The sequence below is a fragment of the Dermacentor silvarum genome, chromosome 4 (assembly GCF_013339745.2).
Source record: "Dermacentor silvarum isolate Dsil-2018 chromosome 4, BIME_Dsil_1.4, whole genome shotgun sequence".
NCBI classification, from domain to species: Eukaryota; Metazoa; Arthropoda; class Arachnida; order Ixodida; family Ixodidae; genus Dermacentor; species Dermacentor silvarum.
In genome coordinates, this window is record NC_051157.2 from 91,867,820 (window position 1) to 91,887,609 (window position 19,790).

The following is a 19,790-nucleotide window of genomic DNA, read 5'->3' on the forward strand; positions in this document are numbered from 1 at the left end:
GATGCGGGACGAAGGGTGTAGGCAGAACATTCTAATGTCATCGGTACTTATACACCTCTTCTGACTTTTTATTATGTGTTGAGCATATACTTATGCCGTAGAGAATATTTTAATACTTCTTCTTCGCGTAATATCTAAAACGCAGTGTTGACTGACTTTTTTGTTTTTGTCTGAATTGTAGCCTTTCTGTTGTAATGGAAGTATAACCGCGTGAGATATTTTGCTGCGTAAAACTACCTCATAATTTTTTATATGAAGTCGAACAACAAAATAAAACATAGTGATCTGTTTACTGTTACCTGTTACATGACACAATTAAGTTTTCTTTTCTTTTACAGGTAAGTGTAAACAGCAGCTTGTCATTAGGACCTATTGATATCTGGTGGCATTAGAACAATATGTAGTTTTTGTTTCCTCGCTGCAGCTCATTTGTGATTATTTCTTGTCTGTAACACTTTAACGACCAATTCGTCCGAAATAAACGGTCTGAAGCGGTTGTAGGTTATAAAAAGTTATTAAATGTAACATACGTGGGGTAATGGTATAAGTCTGACCACCAAAAAAAAATGTAGGACGGGGATTTGGCGTTTGCTATGTTCTCTACGTGGCCAGTGACGTTCTTTACGCTTAATAAATTATTTACTAGAAGTACTCGTGCCATTTTTTAAATTTTATTTATAACCACACCGCCTCAGTACCACCACGGTGGAAAGTGGCTCCAAGAGAAAAGGCGGCAGTGGTTGGCGAAAATGTGGTGATTGACTGCCAAGCAGAGGGATTCCCTCCTCCAAGGATCTGGTGGGAGAAATCCTCAGGTGGGTCATCGTTTTTTACCTGTGAAAGACTAAGGCAGCGGCCCTTATTAGTAATTTTCGACATTAGTGAGTTTGCCGTATTATTCACCCTTTATGAGCTTTGCTGCAAACGCAATTATTTCAGCATGAATAGCGACAATTTTTTGTTTCTCACAGGTCATGTGCTGACTCTGAAATACGAGTGATATCGTTCTGTTTGGAACTCCGAATAACGAGTTTAGAGATCCGTGCTAGCTCATTTTACTATAAGAAATTGTAGGCGTTTAAACTATTTATATTTTTTCTACATATACATCCTGACATTTATTTTTTCCTTTGTTTTTTGCTATTATTTCGGTATAGCGGGCTCTTAAATAGCCAAACATGCAACAGCATCACTGTTATTAACAACTTATATATACTCATTCCTGATAATTACCTCGGGTAAACAATTTCAAGCGTTCAAAAACATAAAAGCAACGATGTTATGCACTTTACGTTTTGTGCAGACTTCCTCGACGGCACCATTCCGTCTTTCGAAAAGTTGACGTTTTCTTTCAGCCTCCAAACCATCCGAGTACAGAGTGATCATAAGCAACTCACACATACATGCCCTTGAAAACGGCTCGCTCATGGTTCGCGAGGCTGAACGCAATGACACTGGCTTCTACCTCTGCCAGGCCAGCAACGGTGTGGGATCTGGAATCAGTAAGGTCGTCGAGTTGAAAGTGCATGGTAAGTGATGCGCGTCGGTAATCACTAAAATGTTATACTAAACTGCTGTACGAAGCAAAGTGGGTGACGCAAAGAGGACTCGGCTAATCGTTCGTGAGGTTTTGCACTAATGAACCGCTTTATCACAATAAGCAGTGTGTTTCTCACGCGGTGTGAAAAAAAATGAAGAGCTTCATGCCCTAAAACGACAGTTGACCCATTCTATACCAATGAGGCTGCTGCTAAATACTGACAATCAAGCGATCACCAAAAACCCTTAACACCCAGTTCACTATTTCTCGCTTTTCAGCAATGTGCGATTGGTCTCTTTCACTGCGGTACAAAAACTGCAGCAACACTGGCACGTTTGGCTAAGCGGGATATGCCCAGAACAGTTTCTGATAACGCACCCGGTATCACGGTTTCGCATGTGATGCATCAAGCCTAATCAAAGGTGTTTGTCCCAACAAATGAAAATAACTGGAGGTGGAAAAAAAGGGAAGGCTATGTTGGCTAGAAGAGAAAATGAGCCCCATAAAAGAGGATTTGTGTATCAGGTGTCGAAAAGCAAGTAATCCTTTTGTTAGCTTACGATCCTGCTGATTTCGAAAAACGCCCGGCCGAGTCCAGGGCTGCAACTGCATACAAACTTAGAATTATTAGGCAATACATTGATTCATAATTTTTGTTTATTTCTTCTATCGAAAGTATTCTTTACATCAAATAACTTCTGTCATTCGGGATCAAGTTCACAGGAGAATACAGGCCTCTAGAAGTACTAATGATGGCTTAGCGCAACTGCTGCAGTCCCGCGTGAGTCAATGATGAGTAGTTCGTAAGCATAAATAATTGATATTGCCTATTGCTTTTTATGTTTGTTTTATGGAACGTTGCGACTAGTTGGAGGTTTTGCCCACATATTTCTTGTTTCTGACTCACTTCTCAAATTATTTAAAAGGTTGTTATTTTGCCGTTATGACTTGATAGATAATTAAGCTTGATTTTCTTGTGCGGTGCAGCGTTTCATATAGTCAGCGTTCCTGCTGATTATTAAGTAACATTCCAGACTTCGCACGTGATGCCGGAAAATACCCTGTTCAAAATTATAAAGCTAGCTTTCCTGCTGAGCGGTTTGCCCCCAAAAATCGCGGAGTAGTCATTTTTGCAAACATCATGTGCAAACCAGAATTTGCTTGTATTTTGACATGAGAAATGTAGGCGTGGATCTCGTGACTTGAACATGCGCAACCCCAGCATGGGCAGTCAGCACTTTTGTGTTCATTTGAACGATTACCAGTGCAGCCATTAATGGGACAAATGCGCAATGCCGAAAAGCGCACCTGCAGATTACATTAATTGTTAGCGGCTTCTACTGAAAAGGTTCCTAATGCAACCTCTTAAATCAAAATTTTCCCCACAATATTTCTACGGAGACGGTAGAAACAATTTATCATTATCGCTCCCTTTTCATTAGAAAGATATAGTAGAAATACAAATTTACGAATGCGTGTGGATTTTTTAAGACCTATGGTTAAGGCAAGTGCATACCGTATAACTTCCTTTGGCAACACTAATTTGACAGCAACTGAGATAATGCGCAGTAATTGCTGTTCAGCTAATTTGCACGAAGTTACCTCTCATTATTTTATATCTGAAAATTTTAATTATCTGCTCAATAGCACGGTTTTCAGCGAAAGGATCAAATGCACGTTCAGTACAGCAGTTGCCTGTGTCTTTACTTTTGATATGTAACAGCTCTTGCATGAACTTTTACGAGAATTCCCTGCACACATCTGCACAACTGGTATGCCGCAACCGTTGACCTTATTTTTGCACCGCCAGTGTCCGCCCACTTTAGGAATGCATTCAACTCGAAAACTCTTCGCAAGGGTAATACGGCACGCATCAAGTGCGAAGTGTTTGGTGAAAAGCCACTGACTATTTCATGGAGCAAGAACGGTCAACCAGTATCTGCGAAACAAGATCAGCGGTGAGTTTGCCAACAATTAGGAGCAATTAATCTAAAATTTAAAACGCAAAATGTGTGCAAAAAAACGTGGAGGACGCTTAAGCTTCGCCTTTAAGAGTAGAACGTGATAGCGTTATCGGGACCCGTTCGCATCGCATCGTTCGCATACGGCAAGTTGGCTTCATTCACTGCGACCCTGAACGTAAGAAAGCCAGCTTACAAAGACCAAGCTTACACCGATCCGCTAAAGTCGGCTTCACTTTTAAACTGAAATGCATTGCTGGAAAAACGTTTTTCCAGGTGCAATATAAGCGGTCTTATATTTAAATGTGAAGGCCCTAGCACCTTTTCTTATTATTTTATTAATTGTTTGCTATTGCCCCGACGCGCGCAGGTCTGGTAGAAATGTTTGAGTTTCCTCGTATCAGAATTAAGTTTTCTCGTACATTCAAATTAAAATCCGACGGCGAATCCGACGCCGAATGGTAAAGTCGTACTTTACCATTCTTCTGACTGATATCACGGAGAAATTCAATTTTTGTTCGCCAAAACCTTGCACCACGGGAAGGGCCTGCGCGGTCAATGTGGTTGGATGATTTTCTCCGCGAACAGCCACACTTGGAAATGGCTGAGTGCTGTTCTACGTGCCAGTTGGGTCGCTATTCGCATTATCCTTAAATTGAACGCTTGTTCAGTGCAGAATACAATAATAGCATAAAAAATAGACGTGACACTTGTGTTTCTTTATTGTTCAACTAATTAAATATAAATTCTATTGTCGCACACTTTTAGGTATGAAATAAAAACCAGCGAGACCGAAGAAAGCGTTCAATCTCAGCTAGAAATTCACGCCGTTGACCGGAGAGATTCCGCCCTTTTTGCTTGTCATGGGAACAACAAGCATGGCAAAGATGAAACTAGGACACAGTTGATTGTACAAGGTAAGCGCCAATAGTGATGACATATGTTGATGTACCAAAGCTTGGGTTGAATAAATAATGCTTGTCCAACAGAAAACCTGAAGCTTGTCCACAGCTTGCTGGTACATGTGCTGATTTTTTTTATCCACGCTAACATAACGTTTCTCGCCTTTTATCCTAGTAGACGACCGCGATGAAAACGGGCGGAATCCGAAATGTTTATTTTATTGCGATAGCAATTATATGGACACTTCAACGGGATTTTTGCCGTCGGTGTCGCCGTCGCCATCAGGTTCCGTATAGATTCCAAGGGCGATAAAATCGTCGCCGCGCACCGTACGAGTAAAAGCGCGCGTGGCCGCGCGCTATCACGGAGAGCCAACGCACGGCGGAAAGCAAACGCGATTGCCGCCCAAAAGGCCGTGGGGGTATGGGGGGGAGGGAGGCGGGGCGACGCTGTGCTACGGCACCAAATGCTTATCTTGCAACCCAGCGCAAGGAGAACTGGCAACGCAATCTACCACGCGAAAGCAAAAAAAAAAAAATGTCACAGTTTCGCCCTAAGGGCGAAGCAATGAATGCGATAGCAACACAGCAATGTGATACGAAGTAAGGTGAGCGGCTTTGGTAGCAATATGAATTGTAGTAAACATGAGCCGATTAAGTAAGCAGGCGTGCTGCGGGGTAAGTAGACCGACATGAAGAGAGACTCGATGACCACGAGAAGGCGAGTGTGAAACGGTGGTGTTGATGAGAAGCGCTTCCCGTGGGCAGCGCGTGCGAAGGGACACACCTGTAGCGCTGCACTGCCGATCCGGGCAGCATTGCATGTGTAGCGTGCGTTGGAAAATGTGGCCCGACTATTACTAATTGAATGAACAAGCGTGGTGTGAGCGTGCACAAACAAACATGAATAGATCACACTGAATGATTGCAGACAACGACCGTCAAAACTCTGGCAGCAAGCGCGTACGCCGCAGCGGCGAAGGTACGTGCGGTCTATCGCTTCAACGGAAACTGAGCGGCGAATGCACGGCGCATAAAGGTCAGAGCCGTGTGGAGATAAGATTCGGTGCGAGCGAGCGACGAGCGCGGTTGTTGGCAGAGTGGAAGTGCGCCCCCCCCCCCCCCCTCGCTCCCTCCGGCGCTGGCTTCCCGCTTCCTTGCTTGCGCGTGGGAGATTGAGTGCGTTCGCTCTCCGTGATAGCGCGCGCCCCCGCACGCTTCCGCCCGGGCATACGGCACGCGGCGAAGATTTTATCTATAGGGAACCTCACGGCGACGGCGACGGCGACGCCGACGCCGACGGCAGATTTCCGGTTGAAGTGTTCATATAATTGCTATCGCAATAAAAAAAGCGGGGAGGCTGCGCGGGAGGGACGGGGGGTGCAGCTTCTACTCTGCCAACAAATACGCTTGCACTGGCTGTGGTGCCGTCGCCCGCACCGTCTCTTTATCTCCACCACGGCCGGGCTCGACTGGCGCGCGCACTCGCTTCTTAAGAAGCGAGCGAGCGCGCGCGCCAGTCGAGCCCGGCCGTGTCTCCACACGGCTCTGACCTTTATCCGCTGTCCATTCGCCGCTCAGTTTCCGTTGAAGCGATAGACCGCGCGATTCTTCGCCCGCTGCAGCGGCCGCGCCAGCGTTTTGACAGTCGTTGTCTGCGGTCATTCAGTGTGATCTATTCATGTTTGCTTGTGCGCGATGACACCACGCTTGTCAATTCAGTTAGAAAGCGAATGTGTCCAAGTTTATGCGGCCGATAAAACTACTCTACTATCCCTACTCCGAATAGCTCTCTACCAATTTGCTATCGCAAGTGATGCTTCGCCTTTCGGGCGAAACTGCGACATTTTTTTAGATGCGAATCATCTTATGCTCGGGGCTATGTCACTCCTTCCCTCCCTCCCTCCGCCGTGCGGCGTCCACTTCTGGATCCGCTTCCGGTTCCACTTCCGGTTCCGGAAGCCAGCTTCCGGCTTCCGGAGAACGCTTCCGGCTTTTTGCCCGAATTAAACCCAGGTGCTTCGCCCACTCATCATCATTCATTTCGTTCTCTCATTCTCCTCCCGCAACGCCGCGATGAGTGCCACGGGCAGCGTCAGCGTCAACGCCAGTGTCAGCACCGTGGACAGCGCCGCGGAGAAGCGGGCTCCAGCCGCTGCCACGAAACGGCAGCGGCGACAGGCCGATCTGAAAACTAATGGGAACTTGAGTCGACCCCACGGCTGCTTCGCATACTACTCTGGGTTCCCCTACGGGAAGATGGTGTAATTTTTTTAGCGCTTACTCTTGCTTGACTCATGTTTGTTGCGTTATAAAGAGATATACGGTAAACATGCTTGTCGATTGTCATTACATTTTAGCGAAGCCGCTGAGGAGGCTTCATTAAAATAGCACTAAAATAGCGGTAATAAAAATACCTAGAAAGTGTTCAGACATGCGCGTGTTGATTTCGCAGAAACCCCTGGAGCTCCGTTCAATCTTCGAACGTCTGGCGTCACGAGCCGATCTATGACGGTTTCTTGGGACCAGCCCTACACGGGGAACAGCCCTATCTCTGCGTATCGAGTGCAGAGTAAAACTTCAGGGAGTACGTTACATTTCATTTAAGCTTGACCTAAACGTACTCATATTTACTGAGTTGATGACTTGATGTCCGCGAAGGTCTTTCTTTTCTGCACGACCAATATTGCGTATCTTATTGTCCAAACCAACATTAATAGCAGCCTAATTCCAAGCATACTGATACGCGCTTAGTAACAGCTGTAACCAATGGTAGCAGGCGTCATACCTGCTGGAACGTAGGCGTCAACTCAAATGTATTAATTGGCTAATAATTTTTCTATCGGACAAATTCCAAAAGACAAAACTTTCTGTTTAATCAGTTCATCAGTGACAATTCAGAACTGTTACCTGGGGTACGTAACAAGTGCATCATGTCGCTTTTTCACATACATTCACGGACATAATAAAGGGGATCTTAAACTTGAAATGCAAAATTGCTGATCATTTTTAAACTGAAAATAAATCATAGCGTTTTACTTCTTTCAGCCAAGTGGAGTGGTGATATTAGGGAAAACAAACTTCAAGGAAGAGTTACCACACTTACTCTTAGAGACCTGCGTCCTGTCACAGCGTACATCATACGGATACAAGCAGAGAACGCCTTAGGTTTTGGGGAGTACAGTCAAGAAATACAGGTCACAACCGATGAGGAAGGTGAGCAGAATTTGGAAGTGTTACTTCGGAAGACGAATCTTAGTATTGCATGGTCCCCTAAATCGGAAACGTTTACAGTTCCTGTGATTTTCTGCTGCTTTGAACGATTATGGCATTGTAACACTGCCCCCATCAGGTTACGCTGAAATCAGTGAATGAAGCTAGAAGGGAATTCGTAGCCCACTGCTGAATGCGGTCATTACGACATACAATGCTATTCCCAGTTACAGTCTATTTCAGGAACGCATTAATCATGAAGACTTTCCGTGGCCATTTAATGAACTTTGTATAATACTTAACTAATAAATTACGCAAATGCCACGCTGATAATGATATGAAATATTTATTACGAGAATTACTTAATTATGAAATGTCGAACAGCTGACAAGGCAATTCTAGCCTAAGGTGTGGTGCACCATAACAGTTAAAAAAAAAGCTGCGAAGGAGCTGTGCTATCCCGGTTTTGCGGCGTTTACCGAATTGGTGCACCAAGATGGTACACCAAGTCTTCTACAACACAGTGCTGCCAGCGCTTTGATATTTTCCTGGTATCGGTTATATATCTTCTGGCAGGTATTATAACAGTGAGGCGTATTGCATTTCGATAGCAATTTAGTTCCTAAAGAAACTAGACCCGAAATGTAGAAAAGTAGAATACTTATGGTCTTCTTTGTTGAGGAGGCGTATAGTAAAATTTACACAAAGCAATTCTTTTGTAAGAATTATTTGAGGCTTACTTTTTCTGAGATGTCAAACTATGCACGCGCGCAAGTATTCGGAGCGAGTCAGCAAATATATGCTGCCCCTTTATCATTAAAGCACCTGAAGGCCCACCACTGAATGTTCAAGCTTCTCCAGTGTCATCAACTTCACTGAAGGTGTCCTGGCAGGTAAGCCGCAACCTCATACTTGTTTCTGAGATTGGGTTGTTATTCCAAATGCGGGAGCAAGCTTGTGGCAATAACAGCATTTAATCTCTGACAAAAGCAACGTCGATACTATCACCTTGTAGAACGCTCGGGACACATACGTGCTGTGCCGACTTCGTTATTTGACATGAATAGGCTCTTTGCAACCTCAAGAAGAATCTTAGCACTTTTAACACACATCGCGAAAAGTGCACTTAGCTTCGGGACGTTCTTGCACTATTTAGGTGTGCTACCTCAGCACTGCGCGCTTCCAAGGTGCTTGTAGCATTTCGGCAGGACAAAGGCATAAATAAAACTTTGTGATCTACATAGCGTACTCGTGATAATGTGTGATAATGTGATAAACCGTGTTGCACGTGCTTTTACATATCTGGGTGCATTTTATTTTCTTCACTCTAACTTCCTCCCTTTCATTCCTAGTGACACTCTACGCATGGAGTAGCATGTCAAGATTGATGCCACATTAAGCTGACCAGTTACCATAAAAGTTGCTTTCTATGTCTGCTATGGCCAGACGTTCAAAGGACGTTTTGTAAACTATCGCAAGAATCGTAATTGTCTTACCTGTTAAATTAAACTATAGAAGTTTTACGCACCAAAACCACGATCTCAATATAAGGCACGCCGTAGTGGGAAACGTCGGATTAATTTTGACCACCTGGGGTTCTTTAACGTGCACCAAATTACGGTACACGAGTGTTTTTGCATTGCACCCCGATCTAAATGCGGTCGCCGGGGCCGGGATTCGATCTCGAGTCGTCGGGCTTAGCAGCACATCGCCGAAGCCACTACGTCATCATGGCGGGTGTGCCTTGCCGGTTCACAGTACCAGTTAATGCTGATATCAAACCATCACCCATAATGTCAGAAAAAAAAACATTTGTATTGCAGCCTCCAAAGAGGGAGTACCAAAATGGCCTGCTGAAGGGATACTACGTTGGTTACAAGAAACATGGCACTTCAGATACATACACTTACAAGACCGTAGACACAACGGGCAGCATCAGAGAAGAGGTTGTGCTCACTTCGCTTCATCGTTCCACAAAGTATGCTGTGCTTGTGCAAGCATTCAACGAAAAAGGAACAGGTCCACCGTGCGAGGAAATACAGCTTGAAACCTTCGAGAACGGTAAGAAAACCTCTGCCGCTTGCTGCTACAATTAAAAAATTAAATTATGAATTTTTACGTGCCAAACCCAGTTCTGATTATGAGGCACGCCGTAGTGGGGGACTCCGGAAATTTGGACCACCTGGGGTTCTTTAACGTGCATCTAAATCTAAGTACACGGGTGTTTTCGCATTTCGCCCCCCATCGAAATGCGGCCGCCGTGGCCGGGATTCGATCCCGCGACCTCGTGCTCAGCAGCCCAACACCATAGCCACTGAGCAACCACGGCGGGTCCTGCTGCTGCAATACAGGCATTTTATTTGGGCCAACGTTTGATGAGCTATCCGATATTGGTGCTTTCATTCATGCTGTCACATGTAAGGGTATATCGAGGTAGTAAAAAACAGAGTAAAGAAGCCCACAGGAAAAACGCAAACAAATAAAAGGCGAATAAAGAGCAGATGACATGCTGTGTATCGGTGTAGTGCTGGTGAAGATTCCTTGCAAAACGTAAGTATAAAATATTTTATTTCTGCCCCGACCTTCATAGCTACGTGAAATCTCTCACGTGAAGAATCTCATCGTTGGAGGCGTCAAAATGCAAGTTACAAGGAAGCGCCTCAGCGTCTAAGGGACCTGAACATATGCATCGTAAAGAATAGTTGTATGTAGTGGAGCCAATGAACCATAGCACGCGCGGGGAAGAGCATATAAGGTGCGGCCGCTTAGCTTCCTTCTTGCTGCACAAACACACGTGCGTACTATTATTGCCATAGCAATTATATGGACACTCAAAAGCAGATTTCTGCCGTCGGCGTCGCCGTCGCCGTCGCCGTCGCCGTGAGGTTCCGTATGACGTCAATGGAGATGAAATCGTCGCCGCGCGCCGAACGCTGTATGTGCGAGTGAAAGGGCGCGAGGGGCGCGCTCTTTCACGGGGAGTGAACGCACGGCGGAGAACAAACGCGCGTTCTGCGCCGTGCTCCCTTAAGGGCTGCAGAAGTAGGCGTCTCTTTCCTCCTTTACAATCAACATATATGTAGAGCAAACGCGCCTTCTTCCGACGCGCGAGAGGCCGTGGGGGAGGGGGGGGAGGGGGAGTGAAAGGAGGCGACGTTTAGCTGCGGCACTAAGTGCCTATTTATATCAGAGGCTCCGGCAACAGTCACCAACGCCGCACGCATTTTGAGCGAACGCGGGCAAAACGCCGACGGCGTCGACAACAGTTCTGCGTGTTGCCGGTGCTGCTGCATGTCCAAGTTTATACAGCTGATAAAGCTAATATCATTACTCCGTATAGCTCCCTACAATTTTGCTATCGCAATTGATGCTTCGCCTTTCAGGTGAAACTGCGACAACTTTTTTATATTCATGTGCGCGCCTGCGCTTACGCACTTGTTGACTCGGAGAACGCGGCGAGGAATCTGATGTAAGAGTACGGTGCAGAAGCAAACGCGTTCATATGGTGAAACGATTTGACCCGACAGAATGCACTGTCAAGTTATCGTCCTTAATAATTCACTTGCAAGCGTGTGTAGACCTTAATACATTTCTTCATATCTGCGTATTGGCACAACGTATTCAATAGTACGTTCTGTGAAATTCTGTTTACCACTTAGTTTTTGTGCGATCCACCAAAGCAACAGCTGTATATTGATTTTTCTTGTATTTTAGTGCGATCAATATCACAATCACAAGAAAAATTATTTGGATTATAGAAGAGAAAGGTGTGTGACTACGGGCACCGTAGCCGCCTGAATGCTGCGGTCATCTGAACTGTCTCGCGGCCAAAAGAAAGCAGCTACAAAGGGAAACAATAGAGCACATCGTCAGCTGATCCCTTAGTAAGCTGTTCTGCACAATAAAACAAACAATACATGCTGCAACTCGTTTACGATTGGTGCCAGCGTCACTGCTTCTCCCTAGAGCAATGGGTCAAGCTCATGTGCTCAGTGTATTTGTGTTATGCACTACTACCGTGCTGGCTGGAACTTGTGCATTGCATTATTATGGGACACGATAAGAATAATGACCTGCGGTCACCGGTGCTGTTTTGCAGATCCACCACCGCCACCTACGTTAAGCGTCTTCAGCACAAGTTCTACATCCATTCAATTGCAATGGAGCTCAAACGGGGGTGATGACGCATCAATAATAGGTGCGTTGTATCAACTGTTCGACAATCTATGCGCTAGCTTTTCTTTGTAATTTTCTGTTTATTTCGTCACAAATTACACTTTTCACAATTAGAATACCCCAGACGTGTGACTACAAACGAGGCAATGCTGAACAAGTTTTCTATATAGCAAAAGTGTGTGTGTGTGTGTGTGGGGGGGGGGGGGGGGGGTGCGCGCGTGTGTACCCGTGCGCGTGTGCGTGCGTGCGTGCGTGTTGTGCGTGCGTGTTTTTCGCCAGTCATTGCCAGCTTCACGAAATGCCTATATTTTCCCACGAAAAAATTTGCGATTGATGACAGAGCATTTTCGCACCTGACTTCTCGGCTCGGCTCTTACTGGGGTGACGGTGCAGTCGAGAAAAAAAAAAAAACTATAGACGCCGCAGTGTGACGATAAGCATGGAATGTTGTTTTAAGCTAGCAGGATGTCTTTATATTCTAAACAATGAGCACGTCTATGAAGTATAGTGTTCTCTGCAGTAAACTCGATATGTGCTCTTCGTTAGAGCAGGCATCGTTCTATCAACTGTGCATCTCTGGCACTACGAAGACACATGTTAAAACGACAGTCATGTTAGTGCCTGCTTCGAGAAATATCAATGTCCTAGTTCTCTTGTTGTTTGTGTACCTCATATATAAAGTGTATATAACCAGCAGAAATTCGTGTTTATTCTTTTAAAAAAGAATGGTGTTTGCCAGAACTTTTACATTGTGTTTCAGGTTACTACATCTACGTAAAGGTTCAGCAAGGCACCTGGGAGGAGCATCAGGTTTCTGCTCATCAGACAACGCACACCTTTCAAGACCTTCTTTGTGGAACGAATTATCAGTTTTACGTTGCCTCGTACAACAAGATGGGCAAAAGCGATCCTAGCGAAGTGATATCAGCAAAAACTCAAGGAGCACGTAAGCTGGGCATGAAAGTGAATTTCTTGCACTGTGCAGCTCAACGCTATCCTTTCTTTTTTGAGGGAAAACTGTTTACCTTTAGGGAAATTTTAGAGATATAAGTGACGGAAAAGCCTGATATTGAATTTGTCGCTAACAGGATCGCTTGCTTGCTGAAATGATTACGAGCACATTTCCGTGGAACCAAAACAATTGTTTACTGCCACACATCAATGTGCTGTGCAACACAGCATTTACCATCAGTTTTCTTTGTCAGTAGGACAAGGAACGGCAATGGTACGTTTCTTTTTAACCTTCAGCCTTAACAGTAGCTTCACTGTAGAACCCTTGTTTGCAGTGGTCAATTGTTATAGCAGATACTATAAACGCTGGTGTGTTTTATTAGTTTGAGAGCATTGATATAACAATTGTTAGAGTAATCGAGCGGTAAAAGAACAAGGACAATTACAATTTGCCCATACGTATTGCCCGTCCTTTAACCCGTGCTTTAACAATCTGTGAAACCAAGCGAGGGTTAAAGCAGTCAATGACGTCTTTCCGTGGCTTCATTGTCTCTTGGCTTTCCATATACTTGTTGCTAAAAAAAAACGACGAAATAGACGAAAAGAGACGAAAAATACAAAATAAACGCCACCCACGGAAGTTTAAGAAAGGAATGGTTGGGCTAATACAAGCATTGTTGCTTCTGAACAAATGCGCATCCTATTTACTTCAGCATATTATAGTGATACGCCATCGTATGTTGTGTCTACGTGCATCCCCTTGTACCGCGTCACCTAAGCATCTATTGGGAATTTTTAGTCAGTTCTGTCGTACGCGTCAACTCGGCAGCTTGCTCAATATATTTTCGAACTGCTAGTGGCAGAGCAATTAGTGTATCGGAATGAAAATTTTCAAATATTCTGTTGAATGTCCGCGTGGTCTTGCGCGCAGCACCTTATGTAGTTAGAAGCAATTATTTGGGAGCAGGAATAACACATGCACGTGAACCTTGAAGCAGGAGTGGCGTTAAAGAAAACATGGCACTCACGGCTACGAATAGTACGGCATACAAGTGTCCGAGCGACGGCACAGTTATGTGGTGGGATAAATGACGCCGGCGGATTAGGATAATGTATCGCGCACGTGGCACAAATTAGTAGTGGGATGTATGACGTCGTCAGAGGCACGTTATGACTATGCGGCCCCCCGTAGTGAGGTACTCCGGTTTAATTTTGACCACTTGGGGATTTCTGACGTGCACCAAATGCACACGGCACGCGGGTGTTCTTGCATTTTGCCCCTATCGAAATACGACCCCGGGATCCGACCCACGGCCGGGATCCGACCCCACGACCATAGGCTTAGCAGTGGAACGCTAAAGCCACTGTGGTATCACAGCGGGTAGCCAGGGCTATGCACAAACTATTAAGAACGGTGCGAAAAATTGAGGAATCTTTTCATCGTTAAAAAAGAATGAGGTAAGATGCCCGAGCAAGCCGAGGGTTACTATCATTGATAGCGAAATGACGCTTTCGGGTTGCATGTGGCTCATGTGTGAGGTTACAAGTTATTCTTTTCGTACTTTTATTTTTCCTAGAGTTATTGCTTTTTTCTTCTTTCTTTTGTGTGGCGACAGACATGTTCCATGCCATAGTATGTCAGCTACAACAATGAGTGGCTACGAGTCCAAATTCTCAGAAGAAAGGGAATGCTTCATTGTTGCCGTGTGCTTATGGTTCACTCCGTCTTAACTTTATTTATTTTTTATTGTTTGTTTTCGTGAATCAGTAAAAACATGCGCAGTTCATCATTATCGTAAAAGCTGGAGAACTAATGCAGAATATTCGCGCGCAATAGCTACTGAATACGCCCAATGTATTCAACACAATAAGCAACAATACGTAGCAGTGTGTATTGATGAGGAGGACATTAACTGCTGACGCCGTACTTGAATAGTGTGTCCTAAAACGGTCGCACACATGCGAAATTATTGTCTTATGATTTGGCAGATTCTCAGTTTTTTTTTTTTTTTTTTTCGTGATGCATTGCGTCTCTCTCACTCTCTCCTCAGCGCCGGTGGCGCCCAAGCGTGACGCCATGATAAGCGTCAACGGAACGACGCTGACGGTACACCTGAGCAGCTGGAGCAGTGCGGGATGCCCGATCCAGTCGTTCACTGTTCACTATCGGGTTCAGGAGGAAGGCTACGACTGGCTGCTCGTGTCTGACGCTATCCCCGTAGAGCAGAAGGTGCTCGTGGTTTCGGGCTTGGCGCCCGGAAAGTGGTACGTTCTGAGGGTAGCCGGCCACAGCGAGGCGGGCACCTCAGAGCAGGAGTACACCTTCAGCACGCTCACAAACACAGGAGGTACTTTTACGCTGATTCATTTCTTGCATGTTAGGGCTAAGTTTCCAAAAACCTCACTCGACGAGGTGCGAGTATCGTGTTTTCAGCGATATGGTGAAAAAAAAAAGAGTGCTGGCTGAAAAGAGTGATAGTACCATCGCCAAAATATAGTAGCTCCAGTTTGTGTCTGACTGAGTAAACGTTTTTTCTTTGTTTTTCTGTATAACTGCCGACATTCAGCGCTACTGTAAATCATTTACCGTGTCACACATCGATAGTATGGAGGAGGAATGTTCGCGCTATGCTAACCTGTTCTTTAATACTTGAAGTGTACTGCATTTAAAAGCACCTAGTATTGCTAAATTTTCTAGGCAGTCAAAATGTATGAGCCGAAACTATTTTTAAAATCTCCTTTCTCTCCTTGTGAAGCGGTTGCTTTCGGTTATCTGAACTCGTACAGTTTCTTCAATCCCCCCCCCCCCCCCCCCGCTTCCCCGCTCTTAATGCCATCATTTGTCGCTTTGGCCATGGGATAAATAAACAAACAAATAAACAAACAAGTAAATAAATAAATAAATAAATAACTAAATAAATAAATAAATAAATAAATATCGGGCATCCCGCATTGGTACCGAATGTCTTCATGCCGATGTCTTTAAGTTATTTGAAATGGCAAAACATTTTTATATGTATTTTCTGTTTTTATTTCTTTTTTCTCGCCATATTCTCCACTGCTGCAGGCTGTACGTTTTGTCAGGGGGCAGAGACCTCGTCAGGCCTTTTGCCTTTAGCCTTCGCCTCTCGCGGGATTGTTGTATTCTTCTTGCATATAAAGATATTTGACTTGCTTGTTCCAGAACACTATACAACAGTTTCCCGTGTACAGAGAAACGGCACCAAACTTCATAGTTCTTCCTTACTTTCTTCTTGTTTGCAGCGAGCATTCCTCCGCTGAATAGCCTCGAGAGCCGCAACCCGGCTTTCTACAAGAGCGTTGGTATCATGGTGCCACTTGTATGCGTCGTGGCGATGGTCGTACTCATTGTGGCCGTCCTTGCTTTCGTCCTACCTCGGAGACGAAGACAGGCGACACCTCATCACTACAGAGGTGAGGGAGAAGTGCCACGGTCTAGCGTGCGTTCTCGTCGCGGCAAATGCTTAACACTCCGCATACTGTGAAGGGGGGCGTGCGAGAAAGTAAGGTTATAAGTAAACGAAAACGGTGGCGTGGTGAACAGCAACAAATCTAACAGCCCCGAGAACTGAATACTTGGATATTCTGTAGAGAGAAGCAAGTTGAATATACAGGGTGTTCATTTTTAAGCTTCACGAAACTTTAAGAAATCGCGTGCGGCAGGTAGCCTAATTCTTATCATTGAGCTGGGTTATTCGGTGAGGCGGGCATTAGTAGCACGAGAAATCGAAACACATATTCAAACTGATTAACAAAAAATGCCAAATTAACTACTTCGCTAATTACTTCGCGATACATATTGCAATTTACGGATTGTAGCCGGTGAGCTTGTCAGGCGTATTGACTCGGAATGAATTTCCAGAATGACACCAGTTTTGACATATGCGCCATCAAACTCGCCGTTAAAATGCACCGTTGTTCCACTTACTTTTTTACCAAAATGCTGTTTTATATATACTGCGATATTATACTGGCGATGGCGTAACGAAGTAGTTACCCCATCGCCAGTTTTTTTATATAATTTTGTCTTTCACATGTTTAATTAAAACAAATGGACAGAATTTTGACGCACTTTAGACCACAACGCTTCTACTCCTGCTGCAAGAACATCTCTGGGATGAAGGAAACTAAAATTAATCATCGATAAGTAATACCGAGCACTGAAAGAGTGAGGTCCGCTTGCACTTAATGAAAAGTGCTGATCTAATTTACCTAGCTTGCGCAATAGTCAAATAAACGATGTAATTTTATCGCTCAAGATGGCGTTATTCAAATTCATTTGGTGCTCTGCTTTTAAAATGCAAAGTACGCTTAGGAAGCAGTTTCCAGGCTTGAACTTGTGGCAACATTTTACTCCTGCATACTCCAGGATTCTCGGTGCGTGAATTGTCTGTTCTTAACTTGGATGGCAAATTAGTGAGGGGGTTGCTATAAAGCTAAACATTACGTGTTTGTTAAGCGTGACATCAGCATGTACATTTCTTGAAATTGGGTTTTGTGTTTTATTACGGTGCTCTCAGTGAAAGCTACATCTCTAACTTCTCCGTGTCCGGCAACACTTCTTATCAAGCAGAAATATTTTTGATGATGAGAACACCTGAGACTCATATATTCGATATCCGAATATATGATGTCCTTCTGCTTCTAGTCAAGAACTGCTTCGCGTTTCTGCGCAGACCCATGTCCTGATGACAAGAACATGGAGGCCCTGAGCCTTTCGATATTAAGCAGACAGGGGAGCACATGGAAACTGCGAGCCCCGGAAAGGATCCCCTTTACTACCCATCTCACTACGCCATGGGTCGTGTCCAGACATTGAGTAAGCAGGGTGTTGGTCCCTCAGACGCAGACGCTGCTACAGCAGCTGTGCAGACACTCAAGAGAGCAAGAAGAGAGCACATCTACGAAGTGCCCTACCCGAGATGGGTGCGTTTTTACTTCATTTTAATCACTTTGCTGCTACCATTATTTGCTGCCATATCGCCCTATACGTGTGGCAAGGAATGCGAGATAAACGCAGCGTGCGCATTCTGGCCACCTACCCTAGCCTGGCAAAGGCTGAAACTCATAGCATATATTAATAAGACGAACTATACGACATATTAATAAGACAACTCACATAAACAAGTGAAAGGTCGGACTTTACCGTGAATCAAAGGCGGCCCGCGAAACAACTTAGCCCCTGAATCCATATCACTGCTCTTTCTGAACTGTATGCTTCAATTGTCTGTGCTTAGATGTGGATACGCTCCATGTAATAACCAACTGGTTATCAACATATACACCGTCTATGCATATATTGTGAATGACGGTCAGCTGCTGCCTGTTAACTAAGCGTTACTGAATTTTTTTAGCTTTCTGCGCGTCCTTCAACACGTATTATATTGCAGTACATCATGAGGTTCGAAACGTGCTATAGATTATTTTGACGTGGAACGTGGGCCTTAATATAGTGGTATTTTGTATACCTTAGTGCACAAATCTGGGTTCGCTTTACACGCGCCTCTCTTATCAAATTCACAGATTGAGGAGGAAAGCTACCCTCACGTGGCAGATTGTCCTAATGAGCCCGTACCCAATATTTACCAGACGCCTAAAAAATCAGGTACGTGAACGAAAACAAGACTTCTGTGGAGTTTTCGGTTTCATTACACTGTCTCGTTGCATTTAGAAAAAACATCAGAGGAAAATACTTTTAAAAGTTTTGCAAGGCAAGTCTCTCGAGCCAAAAATATCACTCGTCGCAGCGATAACACCCGCAGCTTTTAACAATAACACCAGTGGCAAAGTTGACCATAACTGATGAATTCTGGTACTCATCTTATTCTTCAAAGTTGTGTGAGTTATAGTTTCAGCGAGTGATATTAAGCATTAGGACCCGAGTAACGTTTCTAGCCAAGCCTTCACGCTTAGCTGGCACAAGAAAACCTTGTTGCAAAACTGTTTCCTTATTGTGATTCCTGTTGAATTGTTGCTATTGTACATACTGCTTGCGTTGAGTTGCAGTGAAAAAAAAAGATTATTTGTGTTCAGCATTCTTAGAACAGTCTATAAGTATATATTTTTTAGTAACCGCAATGACAGTAAGAAATTTGGGCTCCACAGCGCAACTGACAATCGACGGAAGACGGATAACCAGAGAAAGAGAAAGAAGCCATAGAACAGCTTTCAAGTCGTCGAGCCTGGCATCCGATGGGTGAGAGCTATATTTCAAAAACCAAAGGTTTTGAACGTTATGGAAGGTGGCTATATTATAATAATTGAAATAGCCTACCATGGTGCATATCCATCCACTAGCAGCTCGATGAAGTCCGTGAAACCTGTAATATGTTTTATATCACCACGCAATCGAAATGGTGCTATCGATCCAACTTTCTCATACGGTATAATTTCAGTTGCCTTTTTTTAAGTGCAAGTGCCGGGCCCATAGAACTGACAAAAAACTCTTGTGTAACACCCCCAGTAATAAAATAAAATGAAATGAAAAACATATTTCTATTTTATGCACACCTTGCTGGCGAAGAAACTTTTCCAGAATCTGTATATCTATAATGCAGTTCCCTAAAAGCCGAATTTCACTGTTTCACTTCTAACGCCTTAGTTACAGGAGAACACTTAATTTCCCGACAGTTGTGTCACATGTCTCCTTTACTTATTATAGATGCTTTTTTTTTATTCCTATGCAAAGCCATTCTGCCGATGACAGCGACAGTGAAGGAGCGGGCTACACATTTCAGCGAACAAAGGTAGGGAGCTACGGAGACCATCAGGAGATGTCGGAAGCGGAATGTGACCGGGACCAACACGCTCGAGGTGTGTACAGCGATAACCGCGCGTGCTCAAATGGTATCGTGATTTGATTACAGATGTACCAAATATCCCTCTGTTTAATTACACCGTCGACAGCGGAACTTCATTGCAGAGCTCTGAATAGAATCAAACTTGACTGTCTGAAGGCCATATAACAAAATATAGAATTAAACCTATGAGCAAGAACAACTACTAATCTTAGGATGTAACAGACAA

General features: G+C 44.4%; 1 pseudogene; it reads left to right on the forward strand.

Annotated features, from left to right (window-relative positions):
- The window catches only part of LOC119448763 (Down syndrome cell adhesion molecule-like protein Dscam2), a 190,503-nt pseudogene that overhangs the window by 167,136 nt on the left and 3,577 nt on the right, over window positions 1-19,790 (forward strand).